The sequence below is a fragment of the Moschus berezovskii genome, chromosome 3, assembly GCF_049115385.1.
Source record: "Moschus berezovskii isolate FMDL1 chromosome 3, NW_MosBer_1.0, whole genome shotgun sequence".
In the NCBI taxonomy this organism is placed as follows: domain Eukaryota; kingdom Metazoa; phylum Chordata; class Mammalia; order Artiodactyla; family Moschidae; genus Moschus; species Moschus berezovskii.
The window spans coordinates 90,547,690-90,564,100 of record NC_142462.1 but is presented as its reverse complement, the minus strand read 5'-3'; the positions used below and the strand labels follow the sequence as shown (position 1 = coordinate 90,564,100).

Here is a 16,411-nt window from a genome sequence, read left to right as displayed (position 1 = left end):
GGGGTTTTCTAAGCAAGAATACTGGAGTGGGTTGCCATTCCCTTCTCCAGGGAATCTTCCAGACCCAGGGATTGAACCCTGGTCTCCTGCATTGCAGGCAGATTCTTTACTGGAAATTTTTCTATAGAAATTTGGCAAATACCAACAGAGTACTATTATTAGCTCATATGTAGAATTACAGGTGAAATATTCATTGGCTCTAAGATAACATAGGAATTCAACATATCACTTTAATATATTCAAAGGTACTAAGCCAAGTAAAGGAAAAGAGTGCTATAAAGTATTCTAGGTTGTTCAGCCCTTGGTGGTGAACTGTGTATCTTTAGACTAAAGGGAAAAAAATTGTATTAGTTATCTTTACATAGTTTATAAGCACTTAACTATTAATTTTGAACTGTGGTGTTGGAGAAGACTCTTGAGAGTCCCTTGGACTGCAAGGAGATCCAACCAGTCCATTCTAAAGGAGATCAATCCTGGGTGTTCACTGGAAGGACTGATGCTAAAGCTGAAATTCCAATACTTTGGCCACCTCATGTGACGAGTTGACTCACTGGAAAAGACTCTGATGCTGGGGGCGGGAGGAGAAGGGGACGACAGAGAATGAGATAGCTGGATGGCATCACTGACTCGGTGGAGGTGGGTTTGAGTGAACTCCGGGAGTTGGTGATGGACAGGGAGGCCTGGCGTGCTGTGATTCATGGGGTCGCAGACAGTCGGACATGACTGAGTGACTGAACTGAAGTGAACTATTAATTAGGGATACAGTATTAAAATTATTCTTAAAATAGGAAGTTACAGTAATAGCATTTATAAGAATAATTGATAGTATTTTTAGGGAGATATTAAATAAGTAAACAGATTCTCTTTTGTGTTTTGTTTTTTTTGTAGTTGAGTCTAGAGACAAATAGGACAAGGGAGATGAGGGGAGGAGAGTCTGTTTTGTACTGGGAGGTGAGACAAGGCTTCATTGATAATGGGAACATTTAAGCAGAGACTTGAATGAAATAAAGGAGTGACTCATATAGATGTTGGCAGTGAGGGTTTCAGGCAGAGGGATCAGCAAATGCAGAGGACCTGAGGTGAGACTGCACTGGGCATATTTGAGGGCCTGCATGGAGGGCTAAAACAGAGTAAATGAAGGGAAATGTAATAGGAAGAAAATCAGAGAGATGGTGGCTAGTAAAGACTTGTGGACTGCTCTTAAAGAATTAGGCTTTTACTTCAAATAAGTTTGTAAGATAATGGAGAGTTTTAAGCAGAGGAATGGTACAATCTGATGTATTTTTAAAGGGATCACTAGCTACTATGTAGAGAATAGACTGTTGAGTGTAGGGTGGAAGTGGAAGAACAGTTATGAAGCTACTGAAATAGTCCAGACTAAAGATGATGGGGACTTGACTTAGGAATTAGGGTGATAGCAAGCTAGTTGAAAAGTGGTAGAATTCTGAAGGTTTTTGAGAAAAGTATATAAGGTTCTCAGATGGATGGGGTGTATCAGAGAAAGATTGGAGTTAAGGATGACTCTAAGGTTTTGGCCTGAGCAATCAGAAAAATTGCTGTTTACAGAGTTGAGTGAGACTGTGGAAAGATGTTTTGGTGGGGAGAATGTCAAGAGTTTGGATTTGGAATGTCTAGAGTCTAGCTTGAGATTGCTATAGATATCTAAGAGGAGATGTCGAGTAATTGCTTGGATCTAATTGTCAGGAGATGTAAAATTTTTTATTAGAACAAATACATGGTATTTGAAACCTGTGTTTGATCATTTATACAGTGAGTATAGACAGAAAAAGGAGAGTGTGAGTGTTTAAGCCTGATGCATTCCAAGTAGTAGATGTATAGGAGATAATGATGAAACAGTGAAGGAGGTTGCGAAGGAATTTTCAATGAGGTAGGAGGAGAACCTCTGGAGGTGAAGGGAGGAAAGCATTTATTTTCATAGATGGTTTGGGCAGAAAAGCAGAAAGCATAAAGAATGTGTGAACCTGAACTACTTGCATCTTCTAAATTCACCATGCTCACCCTCACGGCAAAGCCTTTACACACGATGTACCCATGCTTGAGACCCTGATCCTCTGCCACACCTAATGACTCTCTATTTGCCCTTTAGATCTCACCTTGGATGTCACTGCTTCTGTGCAGACATTTTTTTTTTTGATCCCTGAAGGTTGGGTTGACTGTTGTCAATCATATTTTGTATTTGCCACTTTACTTGTCTGTCTCATTCACTATCCTGCAGGCTTTTGTTCTTTTCTTTTATTAAAAATTATTTATTTATTTGACTATTCAGTTCAGTTTACTTCAGTTCAGTCGCTCAGTCATGTCCGACTCTTAGTGACCCCATGAATCACAGCACGCCAGGCCTCCCTGTCCATCACCAACTCCCGGAGTTCACTCAAACTCATGTCCACAGAGTCGGTGATGCCATCCAGCCATCTCATTCTCTGTCGTCCCCCTCTCCTCCCGCCCCCAACCTTTCCCAGCATCAGAGTCTTTTCCAGTGAGTCAACTCGTCGCATGAGGTGGCCAAAGTATTGCAGTTTCAGCTTTAGCATCAGTCCTTCCAATGAACACCCAGGATGATCTCCTTTAGAATGGACTGGTTGGATCTCCTTGCAGTCCAAGAGACTCTCAAGAGTCTTCTCCAACACCACAGTTCAAAACCATCAATTCTTCAGCGATCAGCTTTCTTCACAGTCCAACTCTCACATCCATACATGACCACGGGAAAAACCATAGCCTTGACGTTCAGAAAACAAAGATCATGGCATCTGGTCCCATCACTTCATGGGAAATAGATGGAAAAACAGTGGAAACAGTGTCAGACTTTGTTTTTTTGGGCTCCAAAATCACTGCAGATGCTGATTGCATCCATGAAATTAAAAGACGCTTGCTCCTTGGAAGGAAAGTTATGACCAACCTTGATAGTATATTAAAAAGCAGAGACATTACTTTGCCAACCAAGGTCCGTCTAGTCAAGGCAATGGTTTTTCCCGTGGTCATGTATGGATGTGAGAGTTGGACTGTGAAGAAAGCTGATCACCGAAGAATCGATGCTTTTGAACTGTGGTGTTGGAGAAGACTCTTGAGAGTCCCTTATACTGCAAGGAGATCCAACCAGTCCATTCTAAAGGAGATCAATCCTGGGTGTTCATTGGAGGGACTGATGCTAAAGCTGAAACTCCAATACTTTGGTCACCTCATGCGACGAGTTGACTCACTGGAAAAGACTCTGATGCTGGGAAAGGTTGGGGGCGGGAGGAGAAGGGGACGACGGAGAATGAGATGGCTGGATGGCATCACCGACTCTGTGGACATGAGTTTGAGTGTACTCCGGGAGTTGGTGATGGACAGGGAGGCCTGGCGTGCTGTGATTCATGGGGTCGCGGAGAGTCGGACACGACTGAGCGACTGAACTGAACTGAACTGAACTGACTAGACGGACCTTTGTTGGTAAAGTAATGTCTCTGCTTTTTAATATACTATCAAGGTTGGTCATGACTTTCCTTCCAAGGAGTAAGTGTCTTTTAATTTCATGGCTGCAGTCAGCATCTGCAGTGATTTTGGAGCCCAAAAAAATAAAGTCTGACACTGTTTCCACTGTTACCCCATCTATTTCCCATGAAGTGATGGGACCAGATGCCATGATCTTTGTTTTCTGAATGTTGAGCTTCAAGCCAACCTTTTCACTCTCCTCTTTCACTTTCTTCAAGAGGCTTTTGAGTTCCTCTTCACTTTCTGCCATAAGGGTGGTGTCATCGGCATATCTGAGGTTATTGATATTTCTCCCAGCAATCTTGATTCCAGCTTGTGCTTCTTCCAGCCCAGCATTCCTCATGATGTACTCTGCATATAAGTTAAATAAGCAAGGTGACAATATACAGCCTTGACGTACTCCTTTTCCTATTTGGAACCAGTCTGTTGTTCCATGTCCAGTTCTGACTGTTGCTTCCTGACCTGCATACAGGTTTCTCAAGAGGCAGGTCAGGTGGTCTGTTATTCCCATCTCTTTCAGAATGTTCTACAGTTTATTGTGATCCACACAGTCAAAGGCTTTGGCATAGTCAATGAAGCAGAAATAGATGTTTTTCTGGAACTCTCTTGCTTTCTCCATGATCCAGTGGATGTTGGCAATTTGATCTGTGGTGCCTCTGCCTTTTCTAAAACCTGCTTGAACATCTGGGAGTTCACGGTTCACATATTGCTGAAGCCTGGCTTGGAGAATTTTGAGCATGACTTTACTAGCGTGTGAGATGAGTGCAATTGTGTGGTAGTTTGAGCATTCTTTGGCATTCCCTTTCTTTGGGATTGGAATGAAGACTGATCTTTTCCAGTCCTGTGGCCACTGCTGAGTTTTCCAAATTTGCTGGCATATTGATTGCAGCACTTTCACAGCATCATCTTTCAAGATTTGAAATAGCTCAACTGGAATTCCATCACTCCACTAGCTTTGTTCATAGTGATGCTTTCTAAGGCCCACTTGACTTCACATTCCTAGATATCTGGCTCTAGGTCAGTGATCACGTTATCGTGACTGTCTTGGTCGTGAAGATCTTTTTTGTACAGTTCTTCTGTGTATTCCTGCCACCTCTTCTTAATATCTTCTGCTTCTGTTAGGTCCATACTATTTTTGTCCTTTATCGAGCCCAGCTTTGCATGAAATGTTCCCTTGGAATCTCTAATTTTCTTGAAGAGATCTCTTGTTTTTCCTATTCTGTTGTTTTCCTCTATTTCTTTGCATTGATTGCTGAGGAAGGCTTTCTTATCTCTCTTTGCTATTCTTTGGAACTCTGCATTCAGATGCTTATATATACCAGGTCTTAATTGTGGCTTGCAGGATCTTCGATCTCTGTTGCGGCATGCAGGATCATAGCTGTGATGTGGGATCTAGTTCATGACCAGAGATCCAGCCTGGGCCCCCTACACTGGGAGCACAGAGTCTTAGCCATTGGATCATCAGGGAAGTCCCTGGAGGCTCTTGTTCTGTTCTCAGTTTCACACACAGTGCAGAGCACATGGTAGGGAGTTTCTTAAATCGATGAATGAATAATCAGAACTTGACTGAAGAGTTTTTAATAGTTGCAGTTTTTTTAGAGTACTACTTTTTCAGAGATAAGGGTAAGTGGTAAATATTATGTTTACATTTTCCAAAGATGTTTTCAGAGGATAGCCTGGGCTTAGGGCATTGTTGGCCTAGTCTGTTATTTCTTATATAATTTGTCCATAGCACTATATAATGATCATTAATTTAAAGTACCTAAAGAGTCTAACCCAGGAGGACGAAATGGCAACCCGCTCCAGTATTCTTGCCTGGAAAATCCCATGGACAGAGGAACCTGGTGGGCTACAGACCGTAGTGTTGCAAGGAGTCAGACAAGACTGAGCGACTGAGCACACACATACATACTCTGTGAAGGAAATATTCAGTTGTTAGGTCACTGTGCCTTAGATTTTTTTCCTAGGACAGAAAAGTGAAAGTGAAAGTAGCTCAGTCGTGGCCGACTCTTTGTGACACTGCGGACTATACAGTCCATGGAATTTTCCAGGCCAGGATACTGGAGTGGATACCCTTTCTCTTCTCCAGGGGATGTTCCCAACCCAGGGATTGAACCCAGGTCTCCTGCATTGTAGGCAGATGCTTTACCAGCTGAGCCACAAGAGAAACCCAAAAATACTGAAGTGGGTAGCCTATCCCTTCTCCAGCAGATCTTCCCAACCCAGGAATTGAACTGGGGTCTCCTGCATTGCAGGTGGATTTTTTACCAACTGAGCTATCAAAGGAAACTAGTATATTAAAATAAGTTTTTAAAGTTCCTTTAAAAAGGAACCAAGCAAACACTTTACTTCTTATATTTCAGTAAATTTATCTTAAAATTAATACCTATCTGAAAATCTTGTTTCACTGTAAAAGCTGCAAAAATGTTATTTTAAAAATATTTATTACTCATTATAAAATTATAATAACTGAAATACCCCTATTTCTCTTCAATCAGGTTAATTGAGATAGTATAATACTTTGACTAGGACATATTACTTCAGTATGAAGTGTGCTTTTCATGGTAAATTATCTTATGTGGTGGTATTTTTATATAAAACAAACATAATTGCAACATTTGGCTGACTGTTATTTTAGATAGGATGAAGAGCCCAGTGCCATTAACTTCTCTTCTGACTCAGCACTAGGGATAGGTTCTGTTCATAGCAGATCTTTGCCACTACATCTGACTCTTTTTCAGATGTACTATTATATAGATGTGTAATCACACTTTTGTTTTTTGTATATCAATACTTATATGAGTGACAGAGAGGGTGACATTTTTCCTTAGACTCTCACAATACAATGGACAGGTTGAGGTCTAAAATATTAAATAGGTGAACTATTATCCAAATTACCCTACTGCTGTAAAAATTCTGCATAACTACCAAATGCAAAATCTCACATGACAGTAAGTGTTTATTTCTCCTTCTTGTGGATATGGGTTGGCTGGACTTCAGTTCATCTAGACTTGGTAGGTTGGGTTCCAAGTTGCAGGTCTGCTCCGCACATGTCTTAGACTCCTTACACCAGTGACTACCAAGTGCAAGTTCTCCTCACGGGGAAAGTAAGAGCACAAGAGAACGAAGTCTCACAAGCACGTTTAAGGCCTCTCTCTGTTCATGTCACTCCTGCTAATATTCCTTGATCAAGGCAAGTCATCTGGCCAAACCTAACATCAACAGGGGGTTCAGTGTACTATTCCAGTGACAGGAACTACAAAGTCATGTTGAAAAGGGCCTGGAGTCTGGGAAGGGTGAAGGTTGAGAATAATAAAATATTTCATCACATCACCCAGCTAAATGCTAATCCCTTTGGGAAGCCTCACACCTCCCCAATGTTTCACAGCTGTATCTAACTATGGTTAGAATCAGAAGTTCTTCTGGGCTTGGTTTTGTGACTGGGGAATTTCTCAATTTTCTTCCAGTTCTCAGATCCTGTATTAACATTTTAGTGTGGCAAAGGGCCTTGGAGATAGATGATATAATCCAGTGCGTGCTCAGTCACTTCAGTCATGTCTGACTCTTTGCGATCCCATGGGCTGTAGCCCACCAAGTTCCTCTGTCCGTGGGATTTTCCAGGCAAGAATACTGGAGTGGGTTGCCATTTCCTCCTTCAGGGGTCTTCCCAACCCAGGGATTGAACCATGTCTCCTGTGGCTCCTGCATTGCAGATGGTTTCTTTATTGCTGAGCCACTGGGGCAGCCTGATACAGTCTAGTAGTTCTCGGCTAAGGGGAGAATGGGAGTATCATGCTTTTTGCTAACAGGGATGGGGTGTGAAGGGGTGGTGTGGAGAGGCAGGTGTGGTCTGAAAAAGCAGCTCTCCTGATTCTATAATCCTCTCCCACCTCCTGACAGTCATTAGAAAAGCATTCACATAGCTCATTCTCTTTTATATCCTGATAAGGAAACAGATCCAGAACACCTATGGGACCTAAGGTCACACAGTTATTTAATGGAAAAGGGGTTTAAAACTCAGGCTCCTTGACTTCTCATTAAGTGCTTCTATGCTTTTTCTGTTCAGACATACATCATTGTTAAGTGATGACATGGATGTTAAGTGATGACTTTGCGACTACAAAACACTGAGCAGTTCTACTTGAGATTATATATTTTTGTTATTCTCTTTCATGTGTTGTTGATCATATTTGCAGTGGTGGAAGTCATGAACAAATCTGCTCATCAGGGAGTCGAAATGTCAACAGATTCTTTTGGAAGCAACCTTCCTTTGTGAGTCATGAGTTTGTGTATATATAAAGCAAGGGCCATTTCTCTCTTTTTTTTAGAAGTTTGATATTCTTGGTAATAAGTGTTTGTTTTTTATTTTTTAATAAGACTGATTAGATCAGTCTAAAGTTGCACATGTTATTATTGTGATCCTAGACTTGCCTGATGTTTCCCAGCAGTATTGATGTCTTGTCAGTGCTTTCCAAGCAGAAATAATCTGTTCTCACTCACATGTTGGCCTTCTTACTGATGAGAGTAATCTTAGAATGGTCGGGAGATTTACTGTAATGCATTCTGACAGTTGTGTGGTTGAGAATCCCTCAGTCTGTGAAATCTGGTCTGCAGGACAAAAATGCTGGACTGATCACAGGGGAGGAAGGACCTGATTATTATTATTAGCACAGTCCTCTTAACATTTCAGAAGAAGCTGCATGTGAACATTAGGGGGCAGTGTTTAAAAAGCTATGAAATGAAAGTCACTCAGTCGTGTCCCACTCTTTGCGACTCCATGGATAGTCCATGGAATTCTCCAGGCCAGAATACTGGAGTGGGTAGCCTTTCCTTTCTCCAGGGGATCTTCCCAACCCAGGGATCGAACCCAGGTCTCCCGCATTGCGGGCAGATTCTTTACCAGCTGAGCTACAAGGGAAGCCCCTATAATTCACTAGAAATCCCTTTTTGAGAAAACTGTAGTGTTGCCTGTGTCCAACTGGGTAGAGAATCACTGAAAGGACATATCTGTATATTTTCAGAGGTATCTTTTTCCAAAGTGACTGTTCTCCACCTCTCTATACATTTATAAGTATAATGATATTTTCCTTAGCAATTTAATCTTGAGTTTACCTTCTTTCCTTTGTGTCTTCTGAGCATGTTATTAGTTACACAAGTTTAGCAATAAGAATGCTCTCTGCCACATTTTAAAGTATTTATTTTTTCTTCAGGTTAACTTCACTGCTCTTTTCTTTCTAAAAGGATAAACATTACATTATGTTATTGACTAGACTAATTTTGTAGTAGGAATATTGTGTATACCCTTTAAATAAAATTTTCAATTTTCTTTTAAGAAAAGTAGTTTGCAAGGTACCTTTTTGATTTTTGAAAACAAGTTGCAACAAATGATATACAGAATAATGTTATTCATATAGAGTTAAAGTCATATAAAATATATCTTTCTTGGTATTTTACTCATATGTGATTAGAAGTATAAAGATACACATGGTAATGAAAAATTGTTTAAGAGAATGATTACCCCGGGGGAAGGAGAGATGGGACACAGGGAAGGGATGCACATAGGACTTCAACTATATTTGTCAAATAAACCAACTGGCAGTGCATAAGTACTTGTTATGTTATTTTATACCCTTTTATGTTTGAAACAGCAACAGCCAATGATTCAGAAATGCCCAAATAATTCCTTCTCTCCCTTCCTTTCTCATTCCTTTGTCTCCCCACCGCCACCAATTCATACATATTTCTTGAATTTCCATAAATTTCTGTAAAGTGTCCAGGGCAAACAATGCAGGCACGGTTCATGCCTTTAAGGAGCTTACAGCCTAGTGTCAGAGACACTTCATAAGCAAGTGAAAAAGGTAGTATACGTACCAACCAATTATGCTGTTATGAAAGACTCAGCTGTGGTGGAAATTAAAAGAGCAGGGGGTGCATGAGTAAATGAGATGGTCATGGAAAGCTTTTTTGGGGAGGTAACATTTAATAGACTTAGAGTATCCAGCCATGCAAAAAGCCAGGGTGTGAACGATTCAGGCAGAGAGAACACCATGTGCAGAGATAGAAAAGATCTAGCTATCTTTAAAGGCCTGAGAGAAAGCCAGTGTGCCTAGAATACAAATAATGGGGAACAGCATGGTTGAGAAGGTACTGCATAGAGGTGTGCAAGTGCCATGCATACTGGAAGGGGTTTGCACAGTAGAGGGATATGATTCAAATTCCATCAAAAATTCCTCTTCAAAAGAGGTAGGAATCAAATACTGATGGACTCATGGAAGAACTTTATTATAAACATTGGTCTTGAAATAATGTTCATGTTTGAGAGAGTAGCGATTAAGATAAAATTTTCTTTAGATTACTAAAGGCTCCCATGGTGTTTCAGAATCAATAACAAGAGAACGATGAGCCGAAATGGATATGGCAAATCATCTAGCAGCTGCATCCAACATTCATATCATGGCAACGATAATACAAAACACTGCTGTTCTTGCATTCTTATGGAGTGAATTAGTCTGTGTGTCTATATATATTCCCGTCTTTTTCTACATATTCACCACATAGCCCTGTCTTTTAAAAAAGAATAATTAGAAGTCTGCCTGCACTTTAAACCCATAAAAGTTTTGAAGGGGTGAAAAACAAGAAGGAAAGGGAAGGAAGCAGGGAGGGAGGACAAAAATAGGGAAGGAGAAAAGATGGGAAGGAAGGAGGAAAGGAAGGAGGTAAGGAGAAAGGAATGAAGGAAGGAAAGAAGAGAGAATCAGAACTAAGTTTGATGGAGTAACAATGGGCAAGCTTTTTTAACCTCTAAAAATAATAGTCCAGTTTAGTTCATTAAGCATCTTTCTAGATTGAATAAACAATACAGAGATGACAGTAAAAGGAGTCCCCACAGTCAAAGTAATTGGAAACTATTGGTCTAAATTATGAGTGTCTCTGCTGTTCCCCTTCTAACAGGACATATTTTTCCCCCCAGAATTTTAGAGTGTTGTGATCATCTGTCCAACTTTATAGTCAGTGATCCCTGGCAAAAGTGTGGTTTAACATGTTTACCATTTCATACCAAACTCATTGTTTAAACAAACAATGACACCATCTCTGCAGGCAAAGAGAAACTTAGCACATAAATACAAGATTTCAAAACACAGCCTATAAAGTTAGGGACTGAGATTATATTTTGTCTGTAGACATGGACAGACTCCAGAAAGTGACTTTATGCCTTCACTGTATCCTCTAAGGGCGTAACCTTTTTATCTTTAAATACTTCTTTCTAGCCTTACACATATAACAGATGTGTCATACAAGTTGGACTCAGTGGCATGTAAGCAGAAACTTTATTCTTTCCCACCCTACCTCTGTAAACCTGCACTTCTAACTCATTTTCCTTGCTCATGGCTGAAATCCAGGAAAGTCCTACAGATTTTTTTCTGGTTATTTTACTTCAAGTATTAAAAGGTCCAGTCCAATCTAAAATCAAAACTTCAGACTTATGGCTTTTCCTTTCCCCCACGTTGGGCCTAACTTCCTGGAAACCTGAAGTGTGTGTGTGTGTGTGTGTGTGCGCGCGTGTGTGTGTGCGTGTGCGTGTGCTAATTGGAAGAGCATAGTCAGTTTCTTCATTCATCCATAGTTCTTCTTTTCCCTGTTTTTAGCTGCTGTTTGTGATTCTTTCATTGTCAAACCTCCTTAGGGAAGAGTGGTTTAATGGGCACGAAAGAGCTGGTGCTTGGTGGGGGTAGTTGGACCCTGCATCGAGGCCTACTGTGTGCCTGAAGCTCAGTTGGTGGCTGTTTGTTCTGTGGGGAGCTTTGTAGGCTTCTCTTCAGTCCTTGACTTCTTGTGGTCTTCTGTATATAGAGTCTACCTGTTCAGGTCACTTTGTCCTATAAGCAGCCCTCATGGGTAGAATTCCTTTTTTAATTTTTAAACTGAAGTATAATTGATTTATGATATTGTTAGTTTTAGGTGTACAGCAGAGTGATTTGATTAAATATACATGATTGGTATACATATTCAGATTCTTCTCCATTATAGGTTAGTACAAGATTTTGAGTATAGTTCCCTGTGTTGTATGGTAGGACCTTGTTGTTTATCCATTCTATATATGAGTTTGTGTCTGCTAATCCCAAACTCCCAGTTCTTTTCTCCCTTACTCTCTCTCTCCCTTAGCAACCACAAGTCTGTTCTCACGTGAGTCTCTCTGTTTTTTAGATAGGTGCGTTTCTGTCATATTTTAGATTCCACATGTAAGTGATATCATACGGTGTTCGTCTCTCTTTCTGGCTTACTTCTTTGAGTATGATAATCTCTAGGTCCACCTACTACTGCTGCTAAGTCACTTCAGTCGTGTCCGACTCTGTGCGACCGCATAGACAGCAGCTCACCAGGCTCCCCCGTCCCTGGGATTCTCCAGGCAAGAACACTGGAGAATTTCCTTCTCCATTGCCTTCTCCAATGCATGAAAGTGAAAAGTGAAAGTGAAGTCGCTCAGTTGTGTCCTACCCTTAGAGACCCCATGGGCTGCAGCCCACCAGGCTCCTCACATGGCAGTTCTATTTTCAGTTTTTTGAGGAATCTCCATACTGTTCTCCTGATTGACTGTACCAATTTACATTTCCATCAACAGCATAGAAGGGTTCCCTTTTCTCCATGCCCTTTCTAGCATTTGTTATTTGCAGAGTTTTTAATGATGGCCATTCTGACTGGTGAGGTGATACCTCATTGTAGTTTTGATTTGCATTTGTAAAATAATTAGTGATGTTGAGCATCTTTTCATGTACCTGTTGGTCATCTGTATGACTGACAACTCTTTCTAAGGAAATTCTTGCTAAAGGTCTTATTTACCTTTTCACCTTTTCCTCACATACTCTGAAGTGGATGATAAGCTAAGAATGGCAAAACTGGTTTCATAGTCTTTTAGCTTGACCTATGTTGGTGTTCTGGAACTTATGGCATTCTTTTTGGATTTGAAGCCTTAACTAAACTGAAGCAAGAGAGTTCTGTTTGAACATTCTTTAACTCAAAGTTTATTGAAGAAATATGTTTTTCAAGTAGTAAGAATAACAGTAAATAGAAAAACCCCCGAGATATCTGTCTTCAAAATTTTTAAGTATGAAAAGATAATATTCAGTAAGCTAAGAGTGTTTGGACTAATTTTATATAAATTTTAAATTATTTAGACCAAAATTAAAAAATCAATTATTTCCATATTCATAATGTCTAAATAAATATCTTTTCCCAATAGAAAATCCAAACTTAAAGCTGATACTGAATTGTTACTGGGTATAGGGAACATTATGATAATTTTCCTTGAAATTTTTTGTGAAACCTTGGGATTAATAAAATCTACTGAACTGGAACATAGATAAAATGATTTCCCATTTTGCTAAAGAGACACAATCATTATTCTTAAAAGATTTCTGCTGGGTGTAATTAGGGATGTGCAGTGAGCACCATCTCATGACAGTTTTATATATAAATATGTGTTTGAGCTTCTCCAGTTCTCAGACACTTCCATTTTCCTTGAACGGTTGATTGAGAAAAGAGAAACCCATGATTTGAAGAGGAACTTGAACTGTTTTCTCAATGGTTTAAAATTCCAAAAGCAAAGAGATAGCCTGGACCTAGAAATATGGTATAAATCTAGGATCAGTTAGTTTTACCTGTGCTCTATAATTTCTAATGCATGGATCTACTGGTTCCCAGTTTAAAGAACCACTTGGACCAGAGACCAACAGAAGGGAAGACGATGACACTGTTAGTATCAAAGCAGCAGTTATTTAAAAAAAAAAAAAACTTCATAGATCGAATGCTTCATAGATCATGCCAGATAAACATGCCAAGACTTAGCCACAATCTAGAAATCCTGTCATCAGAACTAAATTGTTTCCCCTTATGGTAATAGGTCTGGGATAGAAACCCACAAATTAAACGAGCAATGCTAGATAGGAAGAAATGTTATACTTAAAAGGATGAAAAAAATGAATGTTAGATAAAATTTAGATAACATTTATTTCATGAATGCTAATGATTTTTTTCATTCTTTGGATAGCCTTCCAAGCCAGCATTAGTGCAGTACTACAACTTTCAGCCCTTATTTGAACCAGATTAACTTCACAAAGGTCAAAGTATGTTGAGTAAGTAACAGTCATGCACCCTGAAAGATAAGGGATGTTGATATTAATAGAATATCAGATTGTGGAATCAGTGAATCTGTTTTACAAAGAACATAAAATTCACAAAAGTTTATGAAGTGAAAAATACCAAAGTTTAAAAAAATTGGTAAATATTTGGTTATAAGAAAGACCGTCTGACGGTCTGATTAAAAAATGGGTCAAGGGTGTGAACAGACATTTCTACAGAGAGAATGTACACATTGCCAATGAGCACACGAAAAGATACTCAGCATGGCTAATTATTAGGGATATACAAATCAAAACCACAAATGAGATACCACCTCACACCCAGGGGGGAGACTACTATCACTTCTAACACTGTTGGTAAGGATGTGGAGAAACTGGAACCCTTGAGTGCGGTTAGTGGTACTGTGAAAAGTGTAAGCCACATTGGATGCTCCTCAAAAGATTAAACATAGAATTACTGTGTAATCTAGTGATTCCATTTTTGGTTATGTATCCAAAAGAATATAAAGCAGGCACTTGAACAGATATTTGCATCATGTTCTTAGCGGCGTTATTCAAAAATAGTCAAAAGTGCAAATAACCTGTATCCCTCAGTGGATGAATGGGTAAATAAGATGTGGTATATGTTCACTGGGATATTACTTAGCCTTAAAAAGGAAGGAAATTTTGACAAATGCTGCAACATAGAAGAGCCTTGAAGACGTGATGCTAAGTGAAATAAGCCAGTCACAAGAGGAAAAATACTGTATGACTTCACTTACATGAGGTTTCTAGAGTAGTCAAATTCATAGAGAAAGAAAGTAGATGATGATTGTTAGGGGCTTGGGGGAAGGGAAAGTGGGGAGTTACTGTTTAATGGATGCAGAGCATCAGTTTAGGAAGATGAAAAAGTTTTAGAGATGAATAGTAGCAATAGTTACACAACAATGTGAATGCCACTGTACCATACACTTAAAAATGGTTAAATTGGTAAATTTTATGTTATGTGTACTTTATCATGATTAAACAACTTGAATTAAATAATGCATAAAAATAATGCAAAGAAATAGAGGGAAAAAATAGAATGGAAAAGACTAGAGATCTTTCAAGAAAATTGGAGACACCAAGGGAATATTTCATGCAAAGATGGGCACAATAAAGGACAGAAATGGTATGGACCTAATATAAGCAGAAGAGATTAAGAAGAGAAGGCTAGAATACATCTGTTGGATCATAGAGAAAGCAAGGGAATTCCAGAAACATGATTCTGCTTCATTGACTGTGTTAAAGCTTTTGACTGGGGGATCACAACTAACTGGAAGATTCTTCAAGAGATGGGAGTTCCAGACCATCTTACCTGCCTCCTGAAAAATGTGTATGCAGGTCAAGAAGCAACAGTTAGAACGGGACATGGAACAACAGACTGGTTCAAAACTGGGAAAAAGAGTACATCATGACTGTTTATTGTCACCCTGCTTACTTAAATATGCAGAGTACATGGTAAATGCTGGGCTGGATGAATCCCAAGCTGGAATCAAGATTGCCAGGAGAAATATCAACAGCCTCACATAAGCAGATGATGTTTCCCTAATGGCAGAAAGTGAAGAGGAACAAAAGAGCCTCTTGATGAGAATGAAAAAGGAGAGTTGAAAAAACTGACTTAAACTCAGCATTCAAAAAACGAAGATCGTAGCATCTGGTCCCATCACTTCATGGCAAATAGATGGGAAACCAGTGGAAGCAGTGGTACATTTTATTTTCTTGGGCTCAAAAATCACTGTGGATAGTGACTAGCCATGAAATTAAAAGACACTTACCCCTTGGAAGAAAAGCTATGACAAACCTAGTTCAGTTCAGTTCAGTTGCTCAGTCGTGACAGACTCTTTGTGATCCCATGAACCGCAGCATGCCAGGCTTCCCTGTCCATCACCAACTCCCAGAGTCCACCCAAACCCATGTCCATTGAGTTGGTGATGCCATCCAACCATCTTATCCTCTGTTGCCCCCTTCTCCTCCTGCCCTCAGTCTTTCCCAGCATCAGGGTCTTTTCCAGTGAGTCAGCTCTTTGCATCAGGTGGCCAAAGTATTGGAGTTTCAGCTTCAACATCAGTCCTTCCAATGAACACCCAGGGCTGATCTCCTTTAGGATGGACTGGTTGGATCGCCTTGCATTCCAAGGGACTCTCGAGAGTCTTCTCCAAAACCACAGTTCAGGAGCATCAATTCTTCAGCACTCAGCCTTCTTTATGGTCCAACTCTCACATCCATACATGACTACTGGAAAAAACATAGCTTTGACTATATGGACCTTTGTTGGCAAAGTAATGTCTCTACTTTTTAATATGCTATCTAGGTTGGTCATAACTTTCCTTCCAAGATGTCAGTGTCTTAAATTTCATGGCTGCAGTCACCATTTACAGTGATTTTGGAGCCCAGAAAAATAAAGTCAGCTACAGTTTCCACTGTTTCCCCATCTATTTGCCATGAAGTGATGGGACCGGATGCCATGATCTTAGTTTTCTGAATGTAGAGCTTTAAGCCAACTTTTTTACTCTCCTCTTTCACTTTCATCAAGAGGCTCTTTAGTTCCTCTTCACTTTCTGCCATAAGGGTGGTGTCATCTGCATATGTGAGGATATTGATATTTCTCGCAGCAATCTTGATTCCAGATTGTGCTTCCTCCAGCCCAGCGTTTCTCATGATGTACTCTGAATATAAGTTAAATAAGCAGGGTGACAATATACAGCCTTGACGTACTCCTTTTGCTATTTGGAGCCAGTCTTTTGTTCCATGTCCAGTTCCAG

The 16,411-nt window shown here is 39.9% G+C and overlaps 1 protein-coding gene across 2 annotated transcripts in view; it reads left to right on the top strand.

Moving 5' to 3' along the window:
• Positions 1-16,411, top strand: part of SUGCT (succinyl-CoA:glutarate-CoA transferase) — a 791,249-nt gene that overhangs the window by 41,095 nt on the left and 733,743 nt on the right. The window lies entirely within an intron of this gene.